Here is a 14,761-nt window from a genome sequence, read left to right on the forward strand (position 1 = left end):
GGAGGCGCCCAAGGCAGGCAATTAGGGTGAAAACCTCCATGAGGCGCCCTAGTTGTTTTTCAAAAAAAAAAGAGAAAAAGAAAAAGAAAAATAAAACTAATTCCATTGGCTAATTGCAGGTTGCAAGAAGGACGTTTCATGACAGGAGGAGCACTCAAATCAAGGTCAAAGTAATTTTTCTTGTGCCTTCTACAGGAAGCTCTGTATTTCTACAGGAAACATCCTGTAGAACCTTTGGACGAGCCAAATCCAATTTCAAAAGTGAATCTAATGGTGGGAATATGTTGATTAGGCCTACAAGCACTTGTGTGTCCATCCCTTGCCTTTCTCCATCATTTTTCCACCTCCTTGTGCTTCTCATTGTGCTTCTACATGAACTTCCTGTAGAAATTGTGGGAAACTAGGCATGCATTTCAAAAAGTGGTTTGGCGAGCATGGTAGCTTCCTCAAGGGTTCAGAAGCCCTCATGCAATCTTCCAACTCCTCCTCCATCATCTCCATACCTGCATCACAGCCAAAATTCATTTTGTCATACCATGCAACCGAAATGCAAAGTGCCTTGAAGCAAAAACACATAGAGCAGAATTTGTTTTTGCCATAACTTGAAAACCATGCATCCATTTGACAAATCGTTTTATGGGGAATTGTACAAGGTTGATGACAACATGCCTGAGCAGTTTCATGCAATTCCGATGCACGGTTTCCAAGAAATCAGCCTCCATCACCATCAGCCATTTTTGCATTTTCTCCATAACCGTGCATCCGTTTCAAAACCTGTTTCATGGGGAGATGCACATGGGTGATAGTAGCCTACCCAAGCAGTTTCAGCTGATTCCGATGCACGGTTTCCGAGAAATCGAGCTCTGAAATCTTCAGCCATTTTCCATTTTTCTCGAAATCCGTGCATCCATTGATCACAAATTTGCTATGGGAGATGAATAATGATGGTGGGAACATGCTCACCGAGTTTCAGATCAATCCGATCTACCGTTTGGGAGAAATGGCAAAAAGAAGTTCTGATTTTGTGACCATGCAGCAGCAGCAGCTTGAACGGGCAGAGTTGAATGTGGAAACGATTGCATGCAGCTCAGATCCGGCCAGAGGACACCTGCACAAGGAAACGCAATCAGAAATCATTAGCCAAGCCTCATGCAATCAAAGAATCAGAGCATGCAACGACAAGAAGCTTCACAGGCAGCCGTTTGGCTTCAGGTACGTGACAAAACCTATTCCTCTATTGCATGAATCTAATTCAAGAACTGCATGAACGAATGGAGTGATGGAATTAAGCCATGAATTTAGGAAGGCTCACTTGATGTCCAGTTCTCTAGCAAGTCACGCAGCATGCAGGGGTCAGCCATGCACGTGAAAGTCAAAAAACGGACAGTTAGTGTCAGCCGCTTGAACTCCAGTGCAGCGGATCAAGAAGAAAACATACAGTTCATAAGTAGAACATGCAGTTCACGATAGCCTAACTGTCTGCATGGCCAACACATGTCTCTACCACCTCACTCCAAAAATCACGCAGAAATCTGAGCGCTCAGCTGTTGGTCAACTTGCACTTGCAACATGATTCACTCGAAGTGTATTCAAATTTAGGTATTGCTTCCCTTTTTGCGAAGTTACATACTCTGAAATGCGAGCTCATGCTGTGGAACTATTGTTTGTCTTGTCTCAAGATGGAGATAAACGAAAATTAGCAGAACATCTTGAAGAAAAATATATGAAATGGTTAGCAAAACTTATTTCAACATCTTCAAATATGGTCTTGGCGGTTCTTCCATGGCTCTGTTTGGCAGCGTAGGTGGTGGTATTTACACCAAAGCAGCAGATGTAGGTGTTGATCTTGTTGGCAAGGTTGAGAGGAACATTCCTGAAGACAATCCACGCAACCCAGCTGTCATTGCTGATAATGTTGGTGACAATGTTGGAGATATCGCTGGTATGGGATCAGATCTATTTGGGTCCTATGCTGAATCTTCCTGTGCAGCTCTGGTTGTTGCATCCATATCATCATTTGGAAACTCTCATGATCTTACTGCCATGTGTTATCCCTTGCTTATTAGTTCAATGGGTATCATTGCTTGCTTAATCACAACTCTGTTTGCAACTAACATATTTGAGATCAAGGCTGTGAAGGAAATTGAGCCTGCATTGAAAAAGCAACTTATTATCTCCACAGTAGTGATGACTATTGGCATTGCTGCTGTAAGCCTAGTTTCATTGCCTTCATCCTTCATTATCTTCAATTTTGGTGCCCAGAAGGTTGTAAAGAACTGGGAGCTTTAATTCTGTGGTGCTATTGGTTTGTGGTCTGGCCTTGTTATTGGTTTTGTCACTGAATACTGCACTAGTAATGCTTACAACCCTGTCCAAGATGTTGCCGATTCATGCAGGACTGGAAGCAGCAACTAATGTTATATTTGGGTTGGCTTTGGGATACAAATCTGTTATTATTCCCATATTTGCTATTGCAGTAAGCATTTTATGAAGAAAAGAAAGCTGCCGCAGTCGGAAAGTATTGTCATGTCAAGAACAGAAACGTGAATCAAGGTTAACCAATGGAAAAACAGTGATTTAAAGGCCTGGAAACACTTTTTCCCATCCAGCTTCGGCATGCAATATCTATTCTCGGGCAGTTCATTGTACGTGTGTGCTTTTATAATACATTAGACTTGCCATTTGTGTTGGATTCGTCAGCTTTCAGGCAGCGCAGTTCAAGGAGAAGGCACCCCCAGCCAAGCAAGTAAAATCAGTGAAATTGGTTCTACAGGAAGCTAGCAGACTGTTTCTACAGGAAGCTAGCAGACTGTTTCTACAGGAAGACAGAGACTGTTTCTACAGGAAGCCAGCGAACAGTTTCTACAGGAAAGTTTGAAAAGCGGGAAGCCAAAGGAGAAATCGGCCGAGATGCTAGCCAAGGAAGTCACCAGGGCCATCAAAGACAAGGGAGAGAGATTTGGTTGCTCAGAGGATGAGCAACACTTTCAGTAGGGGGGTGATGATGAGCCCCAAAAATGTACAATTATTTGGGCTCATTCAACCTCCTAATTTGGCTTAGTCCACCATTCTCATTTGTTTATTGCATGTTTTTGATTATTTTTATGTTAATAGAGTGAATTTGGTTAGTCATTATGCCAACAAGTCTAATGGGTGCTTTGTGTAGCCTTTTTGGTCAACTTGGAGACAAAATTGAAGGTCTTAATGAGCACTTGGCAGCCAAATTCGTGGGAGAACAAGCTAGAGGATTTGTAGGAAGGTGTCCCCCTCATTTATGGGCCCTTACCTCGAATTCTCCACCATCAGCTCGGAGTTCAAGGGCCACCGAATCAATCAGCTCAAGGGCAGCCAAGCAAGTCAAGTTGGACTGTTGTTAACTACAAGTCTTGGGCAGCCAAGTCCCTAAATTTTAGGAGGACTGTTGGGTCCTCAAATTGTATAAATAAGAAGGCTTAGGGCCTCATTTGGGTTAGCTAGTTGTTAGTCATTTTTGGGATTAGCTAGTTAGTCAATTTGGTTAGCCAATTAGTCTTTTTGTAAGCCAGTTTTGGCATGATGTTAGACTCATGATTATTCAATAAAGGCAGGCAGCTTTGGATTCAATTCTGAGTTTTTAAGGGAGCTATAGCTCTCAGGTTAGGGCCCAACCTGAGAGCAATAGATCTCCTCTTCTTGTAGTGTTATTTGCCTTTCGTTGCAGCACTTTATTTCCTCTATTTAATATGCATGTAGAATTTACAGTTCGCTGATTTGATTTGGTTAATGAGAATTGCGTAGGACTAGTTTATGGTTAATTCACTTTCAGTTGTTTAGATCAAAATAGGAGGTTTGTAATCCACTGGAGCTCCAAGAAAAGGGTTGTTAGTGTCTTCACTGCCATCTCTGTTTAGGGATTGGGGTGCAGTCCATATCAACCACCAAAAAGAACGCAGTCTTTTACTTCCATGCAAGCTGCAACATAGTCATTTTCATTGAAGATCCATCCATGCACTTTTGATATTGAACCATACTGCTTCATTTTCACTCTATGCACGACTTCTTTTCTCGATTTACATTGCTGTTCATAGGTTTAAAAGCACGGGTAGCATAGGTTAATGAATTCTCGTTTTTGATGCAAGACATAAGTAATTTGTTTTATTTACACTGCTCCATATCCTTCTACTTCCTTTTTCTTCTTCTTAACCTCTCCTAAAGCCATCTACTCGACCTCTGTTCAGCTCGTTCACCTTCCAGCTCTTCCATTATTCACGTAGCTCCATTGTCTTGACCTTTCGTTGATCCCATCCTTCCATCCACCAACCAACTTCATGCACTCTTCCTCCACCATATTTCTCTGCCCCTGAGTCATCACCAGCTCCATATCCACCTCACCTATCCACCCATACCACTCCATCACCTCACCATCACCTAAAACCCCCATGGTAGAGCATCCTGTAGGCATTAGCAGACTTCCTGTAGAATCCCTGAGTTTCTTGTAGGATCCCTGCAGACATCTTGTAGGAGCCTACAAACTTGGTTGCCGAGCATCCAAACGTTGTAGACTTCTGTAGACTGATGCTAAGGATCCCCTGGGACCTCTCCTAGCCCCCCTGACCTTTCCCAAGCCTTCCTTCCTTTCGCACCACCTCTGCACAACCAAACCCTAATAAGAAACAAAGTCATCATCACTCCAACCATTTAAGCAAAAATACAAAAACATGTTCTTTTCAATAAAAGTAGTTTAGGTTCATGCATTTTACATCATTAGAAGTAATGGCATCATTTCCATACACTTTCACTCCACCCATTGCATCCTAGAGGTTAAGCTAGTCAGATTAGGGTTTACTAGGGTTTCCATGTTTTGGTTGGCTTTCAGTTCATTTTTGCAAAATAGATTAATTTCCTTTAAGATAGCCTTCGTCCATCATTTAGCAAGCTTCTTCTGAGAGCATATAGAAGTTGGCTTGAGCCCTAGCGGACTTGTGCCAGCTGACCAAGTGACAGCTGCGACAAAAGCTAGTACTTGTGCATACAACACCGTCGCTTCCAAGTTTGTACGAACTATCGGGTTGATAAAATTAGAGATAGGGAGCTCCAGGAGTTGTAGCATTATTGCTACAATACTGGAGCCCACCAGCAGGTTGAATAAGAGCTTGTATGGCTTAAAACAGGCTCCAAGGTAGTGGTATCTAAAATTTGACAAGTTTATGTCTAAACAAGGTTATACTAGATGTCACTTTGATCATTGTGTTTATCTCAAAAGGTGAAATGCTGGCAGCTATATTATATTGTTATTGTATGTAGATGGCATGCTTGTTGCAGGTTCTAACATGCAGGAAATAAATGTGCTCAAAATAAAATTGGCGAACTCATTCAAAATGAAGGATTTGGGTGCTGCAAAACAAATCCTTAGTATGAGAATAACTAGAGACATGAAGAATCGAAAATTAACATTGTCTCAGAGTGAGTACATAGAAAAGGTGTTGAAAAGATTTAATATGCAAAATTCAAAACCAGTTAGTATACCTTTGGCTAGCCATTTCAAACTAAGTAAGGAGGTGTGTCCGAAGACTCAAGAGGAAATGGCTTATATGTCTAAAGTTCCATATCCATCAGCAGTTGGCAGCTTAATGTATGCAATGATCTGCACAAGGCCTGATATTTCACATGCAATGGGAGTTGTAAGTAGGTACATGAACAATCCCGGAAAAGAACATTGGATGGCAGTGAAGTGGATTCTCAGGTATTTGAGAGGTACCACAAATCAAGCATTATGGTTTGGTGGTTCAAACATTACTCTACAGGGATATGTTGATGCAGACATGGCGGGTGATAGAGATAACAGGAGGAGCACAACAGGGTATGTGTTTACTGTAGGTGGAACAACTATCAGTTGGGTTTCAAAACTACAAAGTGTTGTTTCACTCTCAACAATGGAAGCAGAGTATGTTGCTGCTACGGAGGCTAGTAAAGAAATGATTTGGTTACGAAGGTGTCTGGATGAATTGGGTAAGAAGTAGGAGTTGGGCAGGTTATATAGTGACATCCAGAGTGCCATACATATTGCAAATAACTCTACATTTCATTCCAAGAATAAACATATATAGCTCAAGTACCATTTCATACGGTCAGCATTGGAAGATGGATAGTTGAAGATGGAAAAGATACACACTAGCCAGAATCCTACAGATATGTTAACAAAAGTTGTAACCAGGGAAAAACTAAGATTTTTCTCAGTTTAAATTGGTCTTCAAGTATGATGAAGAAGATGAGAAACATCTAGGTCCAAAGTGGAGTCATTGTCCAGCAAATGAAGCAGCGGTGGAGTTTCTATAATTAGTCTCCAAGTGGTAGATTGTTGGGTGTGGAGCCTGATTATCTTCTTTATTCAGAGGTATCACCGCATTGGACCCTAGTTCGTAATGTGGTGGCAATTCCACCCATACTATTTGCGTTGCAAGGGGGGTCCAGGGGGGTGGTTGCGATCTTTGGGAGACCCCCCTGGCAGGGGATCGAGGGCAGCACCCCCCAAGCTAAAAATAGATGTAAAATTGCCTTGTAAAATGTTGTAATTTCGTAGTCAAACTGGGTCATTCATTAGGTGGAGATATGATGGTAGAAGTTATGTTTAATTTAGGTTTTTTTTTCCCTAGAAGGAAACCCCTCGCTATATATGAGGGAATTGTATTGTGTCTATGTAGATCTGTATTATGAGCGAGAAAGAGAAAGAAGATTGAGTGAGAGCGAAGAGGGTATTACAACGGATCTATTGTAGGTTGTATCTCTTCAGTTTGCTAGCTAATAAAAGGAAGGAGTGGCTGTTTCTCCGTGGACGTAGCCCAAATTGGGTGAACCACATATATTTGTGTCTCTCTTGTTTTATGTGTTTTCTTTGTTTATATTTCTACAATATATTTTATGTGTCCCATTGCTCTGTAATATATAATTTTCTAACATGCAAATCGCCCTTGTTGCTCCCATAATGCTACGGTTCTTCCTCTTAGCCACCCCATTTTGTTGTGGGTTGTGGGGTGCTATCAACTCTCGTCGAATGTCTTATTTTGCACATAAATTTCTAAACTCATTCTACATGTACTAACATCCATTATCACTCCTTCACCTTCTTGCATGTTTCTTTCTCAACTAGTGCTTTGAATTCAGAGAAAGTATCATCCTTCTTTTGCATGAAGAAGATCCAACACTTTTGTGAGAAGTTATCAATAAAAATGACAAAATATTTGTGCTTAGCAGTGGATTTTTTGAGAAAGGTCCACAAACATCAGAGTGGACCATTACAAGGAATGCATGTGCTCTTCTGTCCTGATCATGGAAATTGGCTTTTGTGTACTTCCCCAAAGAACACCCTTTGAATGTATCTTACTACTCTAGTGCTCCTTTAGGGAGGCCTGGTTATCTATTGCATGATCTTCAAGGCTTCATGATGAAAATCACAAATTCTTTTATGCCAAAGTCCTCTGACATCATGGCTTTGCACCTTCTCTACCTTTATGCTCAATGCAACACAATCCTCCACATCTAGTTTGTATAGGTTCTTCACATGATCCCCGATCTAATTCACCTATCCTATCGCTATGTGTCTTAGGGATCTTTTTCCTTCGCTAAATATCACATCATAACCATAGTCTTCCAAAATTGGAATGGAGACAAGATATTTCTTTAGACCTGAATGAAACATCACATCCTTAAGTCCAAGAGGGGAGCCTAACTCCCCCTGAAAGGTGATTGTACCAATCTCGGCCGCATTTTACCTTCCATCATCTCCCATCTCAATGTGCATTCGGATATCCTTCTCCTCCAAATCACTGAAAAATCCTCTATTCCTTGTGATATGGAATGAGGAATAATTGTCTAGATACCAAATTCTTCCCATCATTGTTTTTTCCTTGCATGCAATAACAGTAAAGTCAAGCTAGAACCGTGAAGCCAAAGCTTCACCTGTTTTTCCTCCTGAGGTCTTCTTTATTTTCTTCTTGTGTGGGCACTTTTTGGCATAGTTCCCAAATTCATGACATTGAAAGCACTTGATTCTGGACAAGTCTTTCTTATTTCCCCCTTGACTAAATTCTGCTTTGGATTGGGATTTCTTCCCTTTCCCCTTCTTTTCCTTTCCAGGAAAGGTACATTTTTCTTCATCCTCACCCTTGGATGAAGTCTTGTCTCTAGTATTCCACCTTATTTCCTTCTATACCAAATTGGACTATACACATTCCCAATTAGGTAGTTTCTCCCTCCCATTCACAAAATCTTGGTAGTTGTGCCAACTCTTGGGAAGGCCTAGAATGGATAGGCTCACCAAATAATCCTTTGCTACAGTAACACCACCTTGACCAAGTTCATCACGAAATTGTGCGAACCTACTCAGGTACTGTAAATTGGTCTCGTTCTTCTGCATCCTGATATTTTGAAATTTTTCCTTAAGCGTCATATTCCTGTGGCCACTACTATTCTGGAATATATTTGTCAATGCTTGCCACATTTCATACATAGTCTCTTTCCCATGTATATTTGAGACAATATGGTCTCTTACTCCCTCCAATATGATTATCCCTACCTTGCCTACACACTTCTTCCATTATGCTAGATCTTGAGCATCAGATGTTGTTGGTTTTGGGATATCATTATCAATGAATTCCTTCAGTCCATTATCTTCCAACATTACCTCCATGCGTTCCTTCCAAGCAACATAATTTGAGCTTCCCTCAAGCACATACTCAAGCCTGAGTCCATGTAAATACATCCTTCTAGCTATGAAGAATTGATCCTACAAATTTGATCCTCCTGAAATGACAACTTTGAAATCTTCTCTATAATGAATCTTGCTCTGATACCATGTAGAAATTAATGTGTAGATTCAAAATTTCTCATGAAATTTACTAAATCACAAGACTTGAAGCTACTCTACTGATCTATGGAAGTTAATTCACCATCTAGAACACAAATCATAGATATGCAAAAGGAAACATCACACATGCACAGATATTTATCTAGGGGAAAGAAACTGCTCAAAAACCCTTCATATCTGTACTGAATTAATCAGAGAATAGAGATGAAATACATATGTTTTCTTAATATTGAGCACACCCTACAAGTGTATAGTCTATCCCTCTTCCTGGTTGACTGACTCTGTCAACCACTTAGCCAATTTTCAAACCCTCAAATCTCTTATTTCCTTGTGTTGTTCCTTGAGGAAAATAGCCCCTAATATTTAAGAAATTCCTTCTATTGAATCGTGAAATTCCTCTAGGTCCTTCCTCTAATTGCGTGCACCACCTGTACACATGGGAATATGCTACAACTGATAGTACAATGCTTTGGAATCTCCATCTCAATTGGGTAACTCGAATTCTCTACATGCAACAATTATTTTGGTTTGATTGATCAGTTAACTGGTTGATCACTGAGTGTGGTTAAAGTGGAACTTTAACCATAGAAAATTTTAGGGGTGAATCTTAGCCCATGGGTGAAATTTAAGGGGTTTTAGGTTTTGGAGGGGCGAATTTTTTATATTACACCAATTTTCTATAGTTAGCCCAAAAATTATTTAAAAAATAGATACTTATTATATTTGAGCCAATAGAAAATAAGCACAAATAAGCCATCAACCCCCGATTCGCCTAGTTTGTAGGTCATTTTTGTTTCCATCCCCCGATTTCATGTCACATTTGTTTCTAATCACCTTGATTTCCAAAAAATGAAACTGGTCAGGGGATATTTCTCCCTATACCTCTCTAGAATCGAGAGTAGGGTTCAAGTTATTTGTCCTCCATAGAGAAGGGTTACTAACTCTTCTATTGGGTTTTCGAAGGTTGTTGTTTCACTCATTCTTCTATTGGGTTTTCGAAGGTTTTTTGTTTCACTTCTTCTTCTATTGGGTTTTCAAAGGTTGTTGTTTCACTTCCTCTATATCTAGTTGGGAGAATGGCGACTGATGGTTCTCAATATCTCTGTCAATCGACCCAATTTGCAGGATCTTAACCAAGAAACAAATAATCTTATCGAATTGTGGAATCCAGATGGAATGTCGGTGATAAAATTCACCCTGGATTTTAGGGGTTTTTTGTTTGATTCGTTTGTATAAATTTGTATGTTTATACTACAATCCTCTTGCGGGTGTGTAGGAGTCCCCTTTCTCACTAAGTTTTTGTAACATAGATGCTCCTACATGTGTGATATTCTTGTTCTCTGTATATTCTATGTGATTTGAGCCCAATTCAGCAATGTGAAGGAAGCATAGGATTGGTGAGCCACAAAAATACTAAAAACATTTACAGTTTACTAGTCATCTATGAATTTCACTATACCTTGAACAAAGTAATCAGGGACCACACCTTGATCAGAGTTTCCCTGGAAGCGGACCTCCTATTTCTTGCACAGTAAAACCTAGACGGACATATCCAAATTGTGTAAGAAGGTTCCTATCTGTGGTGATGTTGCATAGATTTGACGGAATTATGTTCATGTACTCGCATCAGAAGGGTTTACCAGACCTTGACCTGTAGTGATCTACTTGTTGGACATCACCATCAACCTGGAAAAAGTGAGTTAGGGTTTAATACATGATAGCTAGGGTTTTGTTTATTTGTATTCATTGTTTAGTTGGTTTCTTGAAGGATTAATTGATAGCAGAAATTCAAAGTATCATTGGATAGTGGATTTTAGTAACAATTGTTGTAGAATCTTATGAAATCCATATCATACTTCTGAAATTTGAAGCATATTTTCGATTCGGAAAATTGGTTTTACATTGTATTTTCAATAATACCTTATGTATGTGATGAAAAAATTGGAAGTTGTAATTTGAGAAAAACTGTAATTATGCGGATGCATAGAATTTGCACGCCAAATGTTGGATGGAATGCCAAAATGATATGTAGTTTCATGGAATGAAATGCTTGTTAGATATGCCCAGATTGGGTATGCTAGCAAAGCCCTGGATCTCTTCATCCAAATGTGTCTAGAAAACATGACAACTAGTTCAGTAATGATGGCATCTTTAATCCAGTCGTGTGCTCATTTAGGAGCCTTGCCACAAGGCCAATGGATCCATGAATACATAGTTCACAATACAAGGTTTGAGTGGGATGTGTTCGTGGGGAGTTCTCTAATAACTGTGTATGCCAAGTGTGGGAGTAGAGAGCTCGCATGCCGAGTTTTTGACAAAATACCTGAAAGAGATGTTGTAGTATGAAATGCAATGATTGATGGATATGTTTCACTCTTCCACGAAATGCGACTTGCACAAGTTACAGCTGTCTTAGTCACCATGTTGAGTTTGGCATAGGCATGTGGTCATTCAAGAGACCTGTGGCATTGTAAGTGGATTCATGCTTATGTTATTAAAAGGGGATTCAACTTAGATGATGCTTTGGGCAGTACTCTAATAGACATGTACAGAAAATGTGGGAGTATAGAAATTGCACGCCAATTGTTTGACAAAATGTTAAAGAGAAATGTTGTCTCATGGACTACAATGATCATTGGGTATGCCCATCTTGGATGTGTTAATGAGGCATTAACATTTTTCTATCAAATGCGGTTAACATACATGAAGCCAGACTCAATCACCATGTTGTATGTTCTGCTTGCATGTCTCCAAGTGGGAGTTTTTTGACAGAGCAAGTGGGTTCATGGCTATATAGTCAAAAGTGGATTTGATTAAGATGTTGTGGTAGAAACAAACCTTATAAATCTCTATGAAAAAAATGAAAGCATAAATACTTCACGCCAACTGTTTGACAAAATGTCTAAAAGAGACGTTTTTTCCTGGAATGCAATGGTTGCTGGCTATGCCCAAACTGGATATGCAATTAAGTCAATAGAACTTCTTAATCAAATGAAACTGGAGTAAATGAAACCTAATTTTGTTACTATGGTGAGTGTGCTCCCAACATTTTCTGATCTAGCAATTCTACATCAATGCAAGTGGATCCATGGTTATAACATTAAAAGAGGATTCGAGTCAGATGTGCATGTGGGGAATTCCCTTATAGACATGTATGGCAAAGTGGGAAGCATAGATTTTGCATTATGTTTCTACAATAAAATTCCTATAAAATATGTGGTCTCATGGACAACAATGATTGCAGGATATGAAATGCATGTCTATGGTGATGATGCCCTTGCTTTATTTTGGAAAATGCAACATATAGGAGTGAAACTTGATGGAATCACTTTCGTGTGTGTCTTGTCTGCATGCATCCCTGCCAGCTTGATTGATAAGGGATGGAAAATATTTGATATCATGATTCAAGATTGTTGTATTACACCCAAGGTGGAGAACTATGCATGCATGGATGACCTTTTTGGCCGCTCTAGGCTTGTGGATAAGGCATACAATTTTATTGAAAATATGCCATTAGAACCTAATATTAGTGTAGGGGAGCCTTGCTAAATGCTTGCAGAATTTATAACTATACTGATCTAGGAGTACAAGTTGCAGAACACCTTCTTGACTTGAAGCCTGAGAATTCTGCATGTTATGTGTTGTTGTCAAACATCTATGTTGAAACTGGCAGGTGGGATGATGTAAAAAAGGTGAGAACAATAATGAAAGAGAGGGGTCTGAAGAACACTCTAGGATTCAGCTCGATTGAGGTAAACAACAACATGCATACATTCTTTGTAGGACATAAATTACATCTAGAATCTAAGAAATTTTATGGAATTGTAGATTATTTATATGGGGAGTTGGAGGCAGTAGGGTATATTCCTAATGCAAATTTGTGTTGCATGACATAGAAGAGGAAACAAAAGAACATTTTCTCTCCAGTCATGCACAGATAATTGCCGACACATGTTTGGCTACTAAGACTCACTAACTCAAAATCGAGTTGGATAACAAGTAACAAGTATTATCTCTAATTCTAACAAACTCAAAATCAAGCTTGATGACAAATAAAAAATATCATATTCAGTTTCTACAGGCTTATGTATATTGCTTCCATAGAATCAATGCTTTTGATTGTCGATGGTGTTTTTATTTCTAGCAAAATATCGATGTGCATTGGTTTTGACTAGGCAAATTCTTGTATGAGATGACTATATTACATACAGTCATGAGAAATATACATAGATATCCCGTAGCATACTCAAAGGATTGCTAGTAAATTATTTTGGACCATATCTGTAATGTAAAGGTTGCATTCATTATCATTATGTAGTTTACTGATTAATTGTATATGTTAGAGTTCTAGAATTATTGCATATGATATTTCCAAATCAACTTTTATATGGACATATTATATCTTTGTATCAGTTGTATCACAAAAATGTGAGTTGAATTTGAATTGAGATTGTTGCCAATTTAAATAATATTAGAGACTGCAAGTTAACTGATAACTTCATTAACATTTCCTTTGCTCAAAATTGTTTCAATCTATGATTGTTTATATAATCATCTTACAACTTGTATATTTTTATAGAGAAGTTAGCCATGGGAAATTAAATCATCTCTTCGTTGGACTAGTGCTGAATCTCCAGATGGTATATTATGACATTTTTCTGAAGAAATTTTAGACAGTAGAGTCATGGGCGTTGTGGATTTTAGATGTTCTCTGATACACACAGCAACTCCCTGCTTGTCAAGGCCAATGCAATTAACATCTTCAATCAACTTTATCAAGTCATCCGCATGCAAATAGTGAGTATGAAATAAAACCATCTTTATCATCTCCTTTTAGTCCAAACTAACTCTTGCAATATCCAGATTGTCTGCAATGGATTTTCTTGGGTCCCATTTAAGAACCTCAGGATATTGTAAAAGGAAGCTGCCTATATTTTCCTTTCTTAGTCCCAAGTTTGACATAAAATCTACTATAGAAAACAGTGCTTTCTCTGAATTGTTGATAAAAAGTTGAGGCTTGGTATGGTATAGCATGCTTATATCATCCCAAGGGGAACCGATACTTGCCAACAACATTAGCTTTTCTAAAATACCACTACATTTGAGTGGATTTTTTTGAAAGAAACAACAAATTCTATTCTTCTCAACTTGAAACCCATTTAGACCATTAGCAACTGTCTCAAATTTTCTATGTACATCATCATTGAGAAGAAAGAGGCAACAAGTCAATATTATTATAAGAGAAAACTTACCAACTCCAAGGTTCTCATAGAATTGCAATTTTGTTGCAAAACAACTGAATAATTGTGGGTGTTCTTTATACAGATTCCCCAGCACATGCCTAGGAAACCCATTGTTCTTTAAAGTTGAGGCATTTTCCAATAGAAACTCCTCTTCATTGAAGTATATATTTTCCCTGGAGGCAAGAATATATGGACCTCAGAGGTCTCTACCCATATACTTTCAAAGAAGGGCTCAAACTCATTGATTGGATTATAAAGCAGATATATTTCAAGGGCTTTGCTTAAATGCTCTTGTGCATTGACTCTGGATACTAACTTTTGTAAAAAACAAGGTGCATAGAGGCTTATATGATTAGCATATGAAAACATAAGAGACCTTGTATAGTGGAGATAATTTTGCAGCACTTGTTGAACTTCGTGTTCCAATTTTGGTGAGACTTTGACGTGGGATTTTCTCCCAGCTTTCCCAGACTCTTGGGCATTGCAAAGAAAACTTTGAGGCTGAATTACTAAAAAATTTAGAGTAGAAGATCTGAAGAAATACAACAGTTTCAACTATGTTTATTTTTGTTATTTTAAGATTTTTATAGCTTGACATTCTCTTTAGACCACCATATGTTGGGAGAGGATCTTCAGTTTCTCTCATGTGTCGTAATGGTGGTGATGTAGTAGTGCT

The 14,761-nt window shown here is 38.9% G+C and overlaps 2 pseudogenes; one reads left to right on the forward strand and one right to left on the reverse strand.

Moving 5' to 3' along the window:
• The first annotated feature begins 1,782 nt into the window (after positions 1 to 1,782).
• LOC149177052 (pyrophosphate-energized vacuolar membrane proton pump 1 pseudogene) lies at positions 1,783 to 2,289 on the forward strand (annotated as a pseudogene).
• Positions 2,290 to 13,675: 11,386 nt separating this feature from the next.
• Positions 13,676 to 14,454, reverse strand: LOC149177053 (transcription termination factor MTEF18, mitochondrial-like; annotated as a pseudogene).
• Positions 14,455 to 14,761: the final 307 nt, after the last annotated feature.

Source organism: Pinus tabuliformis, chromosome 4_1 (assembly GCF_031772625.1).
Source record: "Pinus tabuliformis cultivar Carrire ecotype Pingquan chromosome 4_1, CPIR1, whole genome shotgun sequence".
Classification (NCBI taxonomy): domain Eukaryota; kingdom Viridiplantae; phylum Streptophyta; class Pinopsida; order Pinales; family Pinaceae; genus Pinus; species Pinus tabuliformis.